This window comes from Rattus rattus, chromosome 11, assembly GCF_011064425.1.
Source record: "Rattus rattus isolate New Zealand chromosome 11, Rrattus_CSIRO_v1, whole genome shotgun sequence".
Lineage (NCBI taxonomy): Eukaryota > Metazoa > Chordata > Mammalia > Rodentia > Muridae > Rattus > Rattus rattus.
In genome coordinates, this window is record NC_046164.1 from 82,200,110 (window position 1) to 82,212,188 (window position 12,079).

Genomic DNA, 12,079 nt, shown 5'->3' on the forward strand with positions numbered 1-12,079 from the left:
CTGTGAAATCCTGTCCAGTAGTGGAAGGACATTTGCTTTGTCCTAGTGTTCCACAGATTCTACATCATGGTACCTATTCCATATTGAAGCACTGATTTAGCTAGCTCTATTGATAACTTTTTACCATAGGTAGACAGATCTCTAGTTTTGACTCCAAAGTGAATGTCTCCTTTATAGAGATGCATGACTCTTTTCTTTTTTTTTTTTTTTTTTTTTTTTTTTCCGGAGTTGGGGACCGAACTCAGGGCCTTATGCGCGCTTTTGGCAAGCCCGCTCTACCGCTGAGCTAAATCCCCAACCCTGCATGACTCTTTTCTATATGTAGAAGCTTCCCTCTCAATCATGTGACACTTAGGAACTACACTGTCTTGTTTTCTCATTCCTAATGGCCTTTTGTTTCTGAGTTTTGCAAGAAGAAAACAAAGATGGCTTGTGGCATGTACTCCTTACAGACATAACTCTAGGGACAATGACTTTGAATAATTAGTAATTGTGTAGATCAGCTCTAGCTGTTGCTTTACACAAAACTGCTTGCCTAATTTCACTTAGTTCTATGAACTGATATAGACAATAAACAGCTGAAACCAACAAAAAATGGTAACTTATTCCTACTATATTTCTACCCATTATTTTAATTACATTGACATTCCTTGAATGTTTGTTTTTCCTATATTGATGTTAGGTCAATAAGCAATCTTCTCAAATAGGTATGTAGAAAATCTCTCAAACATTGATGAATGGAATAATATTTCTATATGTAAAATTTTCTGTTCCTTTTAAAATTGGTGCTAAGTATTTCTGTGATCACAACAAGAATAGTCGAAAGACACTGCAACAAAAAAGGAGTTGAATATTTGCTTGGGTATATGAATCTTTATTTTAGTCCCACAAGATAATTTGCCACACTAGATGCAGGTTGGAGTGGTCTGACAGCCAAGGTTAAGGACAAATGGTTGCTTTAAAGATTCTCACTCACCAGAGACAGTAGATGTGATAATTAGCAGATAAACATTAAGAACAATTGCTGTCAGCTGGGAGGGGGAGTTTGTGTTCCCATTCTTATAGAAAGATTTTCTCCTTGCCACTATACAAACCATTTGTGTGCAGACACAGCAGACACCGTAAATAGCAGAATCAGAAGCTTTCAGTGGCTAAGGTGCTGAGGCAAATCCTGCTTCAAATGCAATCTCAGATGATTTCACATTTAAAAGCATCATTCACTTCAGAGACACTTTGATCAAAGTTTAAGAAGACGCAACCTTCATTTCCATTTAACTTGAAAGTGATTCTCACCCTCTGTTCGCACAACAGTCTTCCAAGTGAGTGTGTTTGCCATGAACAAAGACTGGGCTCATTGTCTAATTCACTGATGTATAGAGCATTGTACATTTTAAAATCAATATTCTCTAAAGTTCAAATTCTTCACTTACTGATGCGTGCAAGTGCTTTAACACAAAAATAACTTCAATTGCCTTATCATCATCATGATTCCAGTGATAAACTGAGAGCCTCTCATTTAAAACCATCTGCAGTTCTGGGTAAATATCACTTTCATATGACCTGCAGCACTTCCAGATTATTTGTGTGAATCCATTCAGTGGCTTTTTATTGTTCTTCATTCCCCCCAAAATGCATGAAAGAACAAACTTGCCTCTAATTAACTCCAGCACCAGATTTTGTGAATGTCAAAGGCACAAAAAAGAAGCTACAAGTTCACTACTTATTATTTGGGTAAGAGTACATCTGCAAGTCACCAAATAAAAGTTATCTCAGGAATTAATGAGTTGAGTTCATGAAGTCTTCTAATTTGAGCCTAACTTAAGACATAGCTGTAAAAGAATAGTTTACATTTATAATGTTTCCGTAGCATTTTCTCTTAGGTAGATCCGATTATTAGTTTTCTTCAGAATTACAAATAAGGAAAAGTGATTACTTGTTTTAGATTTACAGATTACAGAGACACCATGAAACCATCAGACTCCTTACCTCTCTGGAGACCCAATATAGCTGAGCATAATAGAAACAGCTTCTAATATGGGGGTAAACTCTCCAGGCTTGGAAATTTCAAAGTGTCCTGCTCCGGTGCAATTGAGATGCAGTGCTTGAACTCAAGGGGCCTCATTTTATAAACAAGGAGAATGAGTTATCTGATGTTCAGAGTTATAAATTGTTTTTCAGGACAGAATTCTGTAAAAATAAGAGTGAATATTACTTTGCTTGAATTAGAATAAAACAATAAACATTTTAATGTTACTAGGCTCTATCTTTTTAGCTAAATTGGATCCTGATATGTTAGTGAGCAGGGAAGAGCGAAAGTGAGAAAGAGGAGGTATTTTTTTTTATCTTTATTAACTTGAGTATTTCTATTTACATTTCGATTGTTATTCCCCTTTCTGGTTTCTGGGCCAACATCCCCCTAGCCCCTCCCCCTCCCCTTCTATATGGACTTCCCCTCCCCATCCTCCCCCCATTACTGCCCTCCCCGCAACCTGCCCCATGTGGGGCAGGCTCTGAATGGGTATTCCTTCTGCCTCTGTTCTAAACTTTGCCTCCCTATTCCCTCCTAAGGGTATTCTTGTTCCCCTTTTAAAGAAGGAGTGAAGCATTCGCATTTTGGTCATCCTTCTTGAATTTCATGTGTTCTGTGCATCTAGGGTAATTCGAGCATTTGGGCTAATAATCACTTATCAATGAGTGCATACCATGTGTGTTTTTCTGTGATTGGGTTACCTCACTCAGGATGATATTTTCCAGTTCCATCCATTTGCCTATGAATTTCATAAAGTCATTGTTTTTGATAGCTGAGTAATATTCCATTGTGTAGATGTACCATATTTTCTGTATCCATTCCTCTGTTGAAGGGCATCTGGGTTCTTTCCAGCTTCTGGCTATTATAAATAAGGCTGCTGTGAACATAGTGGAGCACGTGTCTTTGTTATGTGTTGGGACATCTTTTGGGTATATGCCCAAGAGAGGTATTGCTGGGTCCTATGAGCTATAGGACATTTCAAAGAAAGTTCATAGTAGAATCAGGAAAATTAAGAAGGAGGAGAAGATGTCTGAGTGCGTGCTACAAGCCTTGTTGAACAGTAAAACATTTGAAGAACTAGAACATCTGTCTAATCCTTGTAAAACGAAAAGCAAGGGCACCAAAGCCCAGAGAGCTAAACAGTTGGGGCTAGAAGGAGCAGTGTGGACACTGCTGGATAACCCGGGGCAGCTCAAGCTGCTGTCTCACATCAGGCCTGCTATTAAAGACTTTTCTGAGTTCAAGGATATATAAACAGGAATACAGCATATTTTAGCAGACATGATTGCAAAAGACAAAGATACACTTGATTTTATTCAGGACTTGTATAAAGATAGACACATTTGTATCCAGCCATCTCTTGCAAAAATATCCTCAAAAAAAAAAAAGTAAATAAGAAAGAAGTTGATAAGTTTCAATTTCATCAGAATTTTTCCTGCAACAGAAGAAGCATTCACCATCACTAGATTCTGGTCATTAACCAAGGAAATTACTGACAGTTAAGGTCAACATTTCTGATGGTGTGAAGAATTAATTCTGTTGGTGGTGTATACAAAACAGGTGGAGGCCACATGGCTTCACAGAGCCAGAGTTAATAAAGATTTTACATAATTCACTGGATGATTCCTTTAAACATCTCATTGTTCCTCTCCTCTGTGGAGAGCTCAGATCCAAACTGACATTGTATGCAGAGAAGCAATCAGAAATGATATTTGGACAGAATCTCTATCAGCTCCTTTTAACAAGTCCTGTACCAGGCCGCACCCTGATGGAAGTGACTCCGGGCTACAAACATGGATGCAAACTAGCCATCCTTTCTCCTACTAGTCAAATACTTCATACTGATGTGGTTTATTTGCACAGTGGACCCGGCTTCTGAGAAGCAGAGAAAATCAAGAGGCTTTTGCTGCATTCAACTGCAACCCAGTGGTGATCAGGAATAGAACTGCCTGCCAGGAAACTGAAGCTTACTTTGCTGACCTGATAATGAAAAATTACTTTGCACCACTGGATGTTGTTTGCTGTACTGTCAGTGAAGCAGAGGCCTCTAGCTACAGTGTCAGGCCCAGAGCTAACAAGGAGATGCAAGGGCTAGACCCTAACTTGAGAAGTACAGTTTCCATAGCAAGGGGTATTCAAGATCCATTAGCTGAGCTAGCGAAATTTGACCCAAAGCACATTGGAGTTGGAATGTGGTATCCCAGACATTACTCAAGGTGGCACTGGACAGTGTTGTAGAAGAATGTGTCAGTTTTATGGGAGTGAATATTAACATCTCTTCTGAGGTTTTGTTAAGGTATATTGCAGGGTCTATTATGAAGGGTGTCGTTTCCTAATTTCTTTCTCGCTTGTTTCTCTTTTTGTGTAGAGGAAGGCTACTGATTTATTTGAGTTAATTTTTATACCCAGCCACTTTGCTGAAGTTGTTTATCAGCTTTAGTAGTTCTCTGTGGAACTTTTGGGATCACTTAAATATACTATCACATCATCTGCAAATAGTGATATTTTTGACTTCTTCTTTTTCCGATCTGTATCCCCTGACCTCCTTTTGTTGTCTGATTGCTCTGGCTAGAACTTCAAGGACTATATTGAATAAGTAGGGAGAGAGTGGGCAGCCTTGTCTAGTCCCTGATTTTAGTGGGATTGCTTCAAGTTTCTCTCCATTTAGTTTAATGTTAGCCACTGGTTTGCTGTATATGGCTTTTACTATGTTTAGGTATGGACCTTGAATTCCTATTCTTTCCAGGACTTTTATCATGAAGGGGTGTTGAATTTTGTCAAATGCTTTCTCAGCATCTAATGAAATGATCATGTGGTTTTGTTCTTTCAGTTTGTTTATATAATGGATCACGTTGATGGTTTTCCATATATTAAACCATCCCTGCATGACTGGGATGAAGCCTACTTGATCATGGTGGATGATTGTTTTGATGTGCTCTTGGATTCGGTTTGCCAGAATTTTGTTGAGTATTTTTGCGTCAATGTTCATAAGGGAAATTGGTCTGAAGTTCTCTTTCTTTGTTGGGTCTTTGTGTGGTTTAGGTATAAGAGTAATTGTGGCTTCATAGAAGGAATTCGGTAGTGCTCCATCTGTTTCAATTTTGTGGAATAGTTTGGATAATATTGGTATGAGGGTCTTCTATGAAGGTCTGATAGAATTCTGCACTAAACCCGTCTGGACCTGGGCTCTTTTTGGTTGGGAGACCTTTAATGACTGCTTTCTATTTCCTTAGGAGTTTATGGGGTTGTTTAACTGGTTTATCTGTTCCTGATTTAACTTTGGTACCTGGTATCTGTCTAGGAAATTGTCCATTTCTGTAGATTTTCAAGTTTTGTTGAATATAGGCTTTTATAGTAAGATCTGATGATTGTTTGAATTTCCTCTGAATCTGTAGTTATGTCTCCCTTTTCATTTCTGATTTTGTTAATTTGGACACACTCTCTGTGTCCTCTCATTAGTCTGGATAAGGGTTTGTCTATCCTGTTGATTTACTCAAAGAACCAACTTTTGGTTCTGTTGATTCTTTCTATGGTCCTTTTTGTTTCTACTTGGTTGATTTCAGCTCTGAGTTTGATTATTTCCTGCCTTCTACTCCTCCTTGGTGTATTTGCTTCTTTTTGTTTTAGAGCTTTTAGGTGTGCTGTCAAGCTGCTGACATATGCTCTTTCCTGTTTCTTTCTGCAGGCACTCAGCGCTATGAGTTTTCCTCTTAGCACAGCTTTCATCGTGTCCCATAAGTTTGGGTATGTTGTACCTTCATTTTCATTAAATTCTAAAATGTTTTTAATTTCTTTCTTTATTTCTTCCTTGACCAGGTTATCATTGAGTAGAGCATTGTTCAATTTCCACGTATATGTGGGCATTCTTCCCTTATTGTTATTGAAGACCAGTTTTAGGCCGTGGTGGTCTGATAGCACTTGATGGGATTATTTCTATCTTTCTGTACCTGTTGAGGCCTTTTTTGACCAATTATATGGTCAATTTTGGAGAAAGTACCATGAGGAGCTGAGAAGAAGGTATATCCTTTTGCTTTAGGGTAGAATGTTCTATAAATATCCGTTAAGTCCATTTGGCTCATGACTTCTCTTAGTCTGTCTACGTCTCTGTTTAATTTCTGTTTCCATGATCTGTCCATTGATGAGAGTGGGGTGTTGAAATCTCCTACTATTATTGTGTGAGGTGCAATGTGTGTTTTGAGCTTTAGTAAGGTTTCTTTTACGTATGTAGGTGCCCTTGTATTTGGGGCATAGATATTTAGGATTGAGAGTTCATCTTGGTGGATTTTTCCTTTGATGAATATAAAGTGTCCTTCCTTATCTTTTTGATGACTTTTAGTTGGAAATTGATTTTATTTGATATTAGAATGGCTACTCCAGCTTGCTTCTTCAGACCATTTGCTTGGAAAGTTGTTTCCCAGCCTTTCACTCTGAGGTACTGTCTGTCTTTGTCTCTGAGGTGTGTTTCCTGTAGGCAGCAGAATGCAGGGTCCTCGTTTACTTGTATATCCAGTTTGTTAATCTATGTCTTTTTTATTGGGGAGTTGAGGCCATTGATGTTGAGAGATATTAAGAATAGTGATTATTGCTTCCTGTTATATTCATATTTGGATGAGGTTGTGTTTGTGTGCTTTTCTTCTCTTTGTTTTGTTGCCAAGACGATTAGTTTCTTGCCTCTTCTTAGGGAAACGACACCCTTCATAATAGACCCAAATAATATAAAATACCTCGTGTGACTTTAACCAAGCAAGTAAAAGATCTGTACAATAAGAACTTCAAGACACTGAAGAAAGAAATTGAAGAAGACCTCAGAAGGTGGAAAAGATCTCCCATGCTCATGGATTGGCAGGATTAATATAGTAAAAATGGCCATTTTACCAAAAAAGCGATCTACAGATTCAATGCAATCCCCATCAAAATACCAATCAATTCTTCAAAGAGTTAGACAGAACAATTTGCAAATTCATCTGAATAAAAAAACCCAGGATAGCTAAAACTATCCTCAACAATAAAAAAGGACTTCAGGGGAATCACTATCCCTGAACTCAAGCAGTATTACAGAGCAATAGTGATAAAACTGCATGGTATTGGTACAGAGACAGACAGATAGACCAATGGAACAGAATTGAAGACCCAGAAATGAACCCACACACCTATGGGCACTTGATTTTTGACAAAGGAGACAAAACCATCCAATGGAAAAAAGATAGCATTTTCAGCAAATGGTGCTGGTTCAACTGGAGGTCAACATGTAGAAGAATGCAGATCGATCCATGCTTATCACCCTGTACAAAGCTTAAGTCCAAGTGGATCAAGGACCTCCACATCAAACCAGACACACTCAAACTAATAGAAGAAAAACTAGGGAAGCATCTGGAACACATGGGCACTGGAAAAAATTTCCTGAACAAAACACCAATGGCTTATGCTCTAAGATCAAGAATCGACAAATGGGATCTCATAAAACTGCAAAGCTTCTGTAAGGCAAAGGACACTGTGGTTAGGACAAAACGGCAACCAACAGATGGGGAAAGATCTTTACCAATCCTACAACAGATAGAGGCCTTATATCCAAAATATACAAAAAGAACTCAAAAGTTAGACCATCAAATAACCCTATTAAAAAATGGGGTTCAGAGCTAAACAAAGAATTCACAGCTGAGGAATGCCGAATGGCTGAGAAACACCTAAAGAAATGTTCAACATCTTTAGTCATCAGGGAAATGCAAATCAAAACAACCTGAGATTTCACCTCACCAGTGAGAATGGCTAAGATCAAAAACTCAGGTGACAGCAAATGCTGGAGAGGATGTGGAGAAAGAGGAACACTCCTCCATTGTTGGTGGGATTGCAGACTGGTACAACCATTCTGGAAATCAGTCTGGAGGTTCCTCAGAAAATTGGACATTAAACTGCCTGAGGATCAGCTATCCTCTCTTGGGCATATACCCAAAAGATGCCCCAACATATAAAAAAAAGACATTGTTGCTCACTATGTTCATCGCAGCCTTATTTATAATAGCCAGAAGCTGGAAAGAACCCAGATGCCCTTCAACAGAGGAATGGATACAGAAAATGTGGTACATCTACACAATGGAATATTACTCAGCTATCAAAAAACGACTTTATTTGTAGGCAAATGGTTGGAACTGGAAAATATCATCCTGAGTGAGCTAACCAATCACAGAAAGACATACATGGTATGCACTCATTGATAAGTGGCTATTAGCCCAAATGCCTGAATTACCCTAGATGCCTAGAACAAATGAAACTCAAGACGGATGATCAAATTGTGAATGCTTCACTCCTTCTTTAAAAGGGGGAACAAAATACCCTTTGCAGGGAAGAGAGAGGCAAAGATTAAAACAGAGACTGAAGGAACACCCATTCAGAGCCTGCCCCACATGTGGCCCATATATATACAGCCACCCAATTAGACAAGATGGATGAAGCAAAGAAGTACAGAAGTGTAGATCGCTCCTGAGAGACACAGCCAGAATACAGCAAATACAGAGGTGAATGTCAGCAGCAAACCACTGAACTGAGAATAGGACCCCCGTTGAAGGAATCAGAGAGAAAAAAAGAACTGGAAGAGAGCTTGAAGGGGCTCGAGACCCCATATGTACAACAATGCCAAGCAACCAGAGCTTCCAGGGACTAAGCCACTACCTAAAGACTATACATGGACTGACCCTGGACTCTGACCTCATAGGTAGCAATGAATATCCTAGTAAGAGCACCAGTGGAAGGGGAAGCCCTGGGTCCTGCTAAGACTGAACCCCCAGTGAACTAGACTGTTGGGGGGGGCGGCAATGGGGGGGGGATGGGGGGGGGGGAGGGGAACCCCCATAAAGAAGGGGAAGGGGAAGGATTAGGGGGATGTTTGCCTGGAAACCGGGAAAGGGAATAACACTCGAAATGTATATAAGAAATATTCAAGTTAATAAAAAAAAAAAAAAAAAAAGGAAAAAAAAGGTATATTGCAGGACTCAATGTCAATATAACCAAAAATATTATTGAGTGGGGAGAGAAAAATTGGCTTTTCATCAACTGAGAACAGTTGAAGAAGGTAAAAGGGTTTGGTTCAAAATCCTTCTAGCAGTGTACTGGCTTTGTCAGAGTCAACCAGGATTACATCTGGACATTCTGCTGTAGTCAGCAAACTGATTCTTCAGGCCAGAGCCAGGAAGCTGCCACAGTCACGAATGAGAAGCTGGGCAAAAAGAAGAACAAAGCAGATGTCACCCTCACACCAAACCTACTGGACGAGACTTGCATCCACCAGGAGTCCTATGACATAGCAGTAAGTATTTTGCCGTTCATTGGGGGGACACTGTGTGAGATTGGAAAGCCTGAAATGCAACAGAAAATAAATTTATCTCTTGAAAGGAAGGCATAGTGCAAACTGCTGAAAGGTTTCAGACAACAGCACATACCCTGCACTTCCTCATAGATGGTCTGAGTCAGCCCAAGACATTTGACATCCAAACAGATTTTGATAAGCCTGACTTCAAGAGAAGCATAGTGCGTCTGGAAGATTTGCAGGTTAGGACAGTTCTTATAGGCAAAGTAGAGAGTACCACTCTGTTTGGGGCTTTTGTAAATATAGACTGGGAAAGATGGGGCTGGTTCCTATGATTCCTACTCGACTCATAACAGAAGCAGAGCTGTCCAAAACAAAAGAAGAGAAGGAGCCTGGGCCTGGGTCTGGAGAAAAAGTGGTCATGAAAGTCCTAAGCATTGACATTCCCCGATCTAGGATTTCACTTAACCTCCTCTGGGTGTTGTGAGTGCCACCACTGAAGGCCAAATATTAATGTGTTCCCTCATTTCTATGGCCTGACGAGGACAACCCAGAGCTCATGGAATCTAGAAAGTGGATGAGAGGGGCTCCTGAGTAGATATGTTTATTACACTCTCCTGACTTTCCACAAAGAGAGCCATTGACGTCCTCACGTGGCATCCTATGATGGCGTACTATGATGGACATCCTCACGTGGTGTCCTACGGCAGCAGTTTCCATCATTATAATTCATTGTTGACCACACTCTACAGCAGGTGGCTGAACGTCCTCCTGCTACCATCTGCTGCAGCAGACCTGGTGGGTTGTCTTTCTTATTTGAAATGTGTGGTTTGGGTTGACACATTAAGACTAGCACTCTTTAATCCTACCATTTTATTGAGGTGGATTAGCCCTTTTATTCATAACTTTGTAATAATCTTTGTTTTCCCTTAGCAAAGCAAGTACAATATACTGTTAAAGGATTATCATGTGTTTATGGCCACGAATTGAATCATTTCAATGTGCTCCTCAGAACGTATGTATTGACCTCTACAATAAATGACTAGCTGGTGAAAAAAAAAGAATACTGGAGAAGATTATTTATTAAACCCAGAACCATTTTAGCAGTTATATTTAGCCAGTGAGAGACACAAGCTGAAGCATTGTGCTAGGAAACCTCAAGATGGGAAACATGCTCTAAGGCGACATTGATGAAACAAAAACAGCAATAGCCAGCCCTCCAAAGAATAGCAGGACCAGAAAGTGCAATGTCTGCCCAACAGCAGCAGTGCCCCAAAGTAAACAGGTAACACACATGTTTGTGGGTTATGGGTGGCTACACAAGATAGTTCCTCCCACTAGGACTATTATACCCAACATTGCTATTTTGACAAAACTGGTGAAAGTGATTGTTTCCCTTCATGCTGCATCTGACCACAGTAATGTTTTATTTTAGTTACTAGCCATCAAACACAATTTTCACTTGCTTAAAGTGGACAGCAGAGTGCCTTTAGAGATCATACTCACCCTCTGTAAAAAAAAAATCCATCATGCTTTCTTTTAATAATCACCTATATTTGTTTAAAAAGGAAATGTCCTGAACAAACAGTGAAGACAGAATTTAAGACGTTTAAGAAAGACAGATACCCTATGTAAGTTGAAAAGAGAACTCCCAGAATCCATTAGATTGTCACATTAAAAAACCCTAGTCGCAGAGGTGGGTTTATTAAAAAGGAAGTCTCCAGGGGCCCACAGAGTAATAAAAACTATCACTGATATTTGTTGCATGACAGAACTAGGTAAGACCCCAATACTGAATACTCTGCAGTGTCTTCAATGCAGAAGACACTTTTGTGCAAGAGACATAATATAAATAGTTACATGAAAGTTTAATACCTTCTAATTGGCTTTCAAAGTAACAGAAAGCATCACAGAGTGCTAGGGGAAGTTATTCACCAACAATACTACTTAGATCTGAACCCTATATTCTGTACTGTAAGAATTTCAGGCAAGAATTGTACCTGCTGCTACAATTATGGCACACCATATATAGTTAGAGCAATCCATTTTTCAAATTATTTTGAAGTCTAACTTACAGAAGGGAATTTATTAATTTAATTGAAAATGAAAATTCTTTACTTATACATTGATTCCTGATCACCATTTTCCCTCCTTCCAAATGGAATTTATATCTACTATTATAAGCCATGGCAAAAAAAATCCATAACTAGTGAAATCATAAGGCTTAGTTGGAGATTGCTATGATTGTTCATTAGTTATATGTGATATGCCTGTCAATTGCCTTCTGAATTGATTACAATTGCTGGCAGCCTGCTAGCAATCAGTTTGTCATGGAGTTAAATTTCTTTTGTGTGGGCAGGGTCAATGAATGAGATGTATACTACAGAGATGTGAGAATCTAATCAGGTATCTGAAACTAAATGATTACTCCTATGACACACGTGCTCAACAATCAGTCACAGATAAGAAAAAAGTGGCACCTATAGTATCCCTTCCCAAGTCTAGGGAGCGTGGTGGAGGAAGGGAAGAGAGAATATGTCATAGAAAGCAATAGACTATTGCGAAGTTCTGTCCAACAGACAAAATATTTCCAAGGGATCATTATAAAGACATTCAAAAAGAAAAAGAACAGAGAAGGGAACTTAAACAGGCAGAAGTTGTAGACAAAAGAAGAAGGTAGGGATGATCCAGGACTGCAAGAAAAAGAGTAGAATACAAGTCCCATAGATGAAAATAATATAACTTAGTCA

General features: G+C 39.2%; 1 pseudogene; it reads left to right on the forward strand.

Annotated features, from left to right (window-relative positions):
• Positions 1–3,007: 3,007 nt before the first annotated feature.
• Positions 3,008–9,816, forward strand: LOC116912858 (annotated as a pseudogene).
• The last annotated feature ends 2,263 nt before the right edge of the window (positions 9,817–12,079 follow it).